This window comes from Austrofundulus limnaeus, unplaced genomic scaffold (assembly GCF_001266775.1).
Source record: "Austrofundulus limnaeus strain Quisiro unplaced genomic scaffold, Austrofundulus_limnaeus-1.0 Scaffold11, whole genome shotgun sequence".
Lineage (NCBI taxonomy): Eukaryota > Metazoa > Chordata > Actinopteri > Cyprinodontiformes > Rivulidae > Austrofundulus > Austrofundulus limnaeus.
Window position 1 is genome coordinate 954,651 of NW_013952413.1, and position 3,183 is coordinate 957,833.

Genomic DNA, 3,183 nt, shown 5'->3' on the forward strand with positions numbered 1-3,183 from the left:
GATAGATAGATAGATAGATAGATAGATAGATAGATAGATAGATAGATAGATAGATAGATAGATAGATAGATAGATAGATAGATAGGTGTGTGTATGTGTGTGTGTCTGTGTATGTGTGTGTATGTGTATGTGTGTTTGTGTCCAAATATGACAAAAGGCCTGTGTCATTTGAAACCAGGGATTTTGATTCAAACAAAATCATGTAAGGTGCATATTCCTAACTGTATCCAAAGGTCAGAGAGTGAGAAAAAAAAAGTTACATTTGAAACCTAGAGTTTCAGTCTGTGATTATTGATTTTTCTTCTGTGTCCTTAATGGACAGGCTAAAAATACACTACTTCTGGGTACAGGTCCCTATTTTGACAGAGATCTCTATACATTTGTCCTCTGAGAAGAAAATTAGGAATTCAAAGAAAACAGCCTTATGTAATATGAGAGGATTTTTAGACAAAAAAAATGTTCACACAACTGAATCATTTGAACAATTAAATGCATTCATCAAGTATGAGGTATATTTGTCCAATTTCTCTTCAAAAAGCAAAAACTAAAAATATATTTGTAGATAACAAAGTTGGTCTTAGACTTTGTTTTACTCCTCATCATTTGTCTAAAAACTATTGAAAWAWYCYWMMWTTWWTTWWWAWWWKRAAAAAAAATGGAGAAACTACTGTAATATATACAGCGCCTATTTTCCAACTGATATAAAAGAAAAACTGACTCCAACTCCAAACAAGCAAACAGAACTGAGCTAGGAGTCATCACATTGAAAACACAGGTAAAACAAAAACATTTTATTTATTTATTCATTTTTTGATGGTTTTGGGATGTGGCAGAATACAGTATAAAATTACCTGAATGTTATTTTCCTTTTGAATGCATTACTTTTTAGTGTTGGACTGTGTCTGATAGTAAGGAGGAACTAATTTGTTCTAGCTTTGAGAGGAGCTGACACAAGCCAGGTAGCTACACATTGCAATTAGTCAACCCTCATGTCACATGACAGTGTATAGTGCTCTAGAGCAACTCCCCCAAGCTTTTTGGCATCAATGACTGGTTTTATGGAAGTGACTTCATCACAAACTAGTGGGAAGTTGTTCTCCAGACAGGTTTTGTACTCTAGTAATAGCTTGTAGGGTTGCTACTACATAAAAAAATGCTGGTCAATGTTCAAATTAATATATCCTTGAGAGCAATATCAACAAATAGATGATCTATGGAATAGGACTGGTTCTTGACTCTGGCGGGGCAAGCCTGCTCTATAGAATTAAGAAATAATAATCCAAATGCTATCTTTAAAACAATTTTTTTATTATGCTTGTGAAAGTCTGCTTCTGAGTTTTTATCAACGTATGACAAAAAGTATTCTGAAATGTTATGTTAACTTTTGTATAAATAAACACTGCTTTAAAAATAATGAGTATCATTTCCTTCAAACAATCAGTTGTCTAAAAAATGAAATAAACATTAAGAGCTCAGCACTTATTCAAATTAATTTTAATGAACTCTACTTAATTTAGGTTCTTCATACTGCCAACTACAATTAAATGTTATGAAGTGAATTAATCTTGATTTATTGATGACAAATCTAAAAGGCAAACATGACTGCAAAGGATTAATCATATTTTGAAGGAGGTGTGTCAAAATTTTAGCCGCTCACTGCCTCTGACAGCCTCTCTGAGTAATAAATTGAAACCCCAGCGTTTTTCCCCATCATTGTTGTTTCCTCAGATTTCAGYGCAATGTAAACACGCCGTCAACAGCACAGGATAATCGTGATGCAGAGAGGCCCTCATTCTTTCTGTTCTGTCCATCCTGTGACTCAGAGGAAGCATGGTATCTTTGAAAACGGAGGRCCTTGTCTTTGCCTTCTTTATTAACGTTGAAAAATGGGAGGAAAACAGACTCCACACTGCAACACAGAGTGGGATTATACTGTAAATTCAAAAGTGCTCACCTGTACTCACACTCACACTAGATATATACCCAAACACACAATGTACATCCTCGCTTCTAGACAGTGGCATRCAAGGACACAACTTTTRCRCRTATCCAGTGCTTTATCAACATCCTTTACTAAATCCAAGGAGCTAAAAGAGGGAGACAGCAGTTCAAATTCAGTTAAAGCACATAGAAGGAAAGCAAAGTCTGTATTAGTGCTTTCCTTTAACCATGCTACTCCATATCAGAGGGAATGCGTCAGCCCTACCATGGTTAACACTCAATAAAACATCAAAAGGGATGAAGCTCTGAGGTCTGGACAAATACACACCCACACAGATACCAGATACAACAACTCTTCTTTTTTCCCCCCCGATTCCGATGCACACATGCACACACTCATTTGCATAAAAACACATCCTGCGTAGGTAAAGCTCACCGGCTGAAATGAAATGGCAGAATAGATAACTTTGCATCTACTTAGAGAGAAAGCAAATACAGACTGTATCAACTGAATGCCAAATTTCAATTTCAATAGAGCATTTGTGTGCAGTAGCAGCTGCAATCAAGCTATATATCCATGGGAACAATTGGCAATTTTGTAGCCAGTATAGGCTGTCAATGACAGGTACACAGAAGCTGTCATCAWCTTCCTATCAGGCTCCACTCCCCCCCAGTGGATGTTTGAAAGAGGAGAAAGACTTCTTTTGAAATTTTTATATCCAGAGGCAAAGACATTTAATGGTCACTGTTTTTGCATGTTACGTTAGGAGGTGGCTTTATAAGCATCTGTCCATGCCAAAAACAGGGCTGTGACTGGCCTAGACACGTCATTCATTATTCATTTATTTTAAATATTTTAGAGCACCGACAGGATGCTCATGAAATAAAACTCTAAATCATTGTGTTACAAGAAGAGATAGCCTTGCACTTGTCTGGTATTGATTAGGATGGCAGTGCTTTCACTCTTAACATTTTATCGCACTTTTTTTTTTAAAAAAATTMTATTAATATGCACAAAGTTCTCCTTAAAGTCTTCTTTTTAAATTGAAAGAAACTGGGCAAGTGAGAAAGATTAAAGACAAAAATCAATATTTCATCTCTTTCTCTTTGGGAAAGAGCATGAAAAACAGAGACCAAAGAGACTTCGAAAAAGATGCATTGCTTGACCAGAAGTGAATCGACTGAAACTGAGAGTACAGATAAAATGTAAGGCGACTGAGATGGACACAATCAGTTCTCTGT

The 3,183-nt window shown here is 35.9% G+C and overlaps 1 protein-coding gene across 3 annotated transcripts in view; it reads right to left on the minus strand.

The window, feature by feature from the left end:
- Positions 1 to 3,183, minus strand: part of lingo2 (leucine rich repeat and Ig domain containing 2) — a 196,220-nt gene that overhangs the window by 191,702 nt on the left and 1,335 nt on the right. The gene's annotated exons all lie outside the window — the stretch shown is intronic.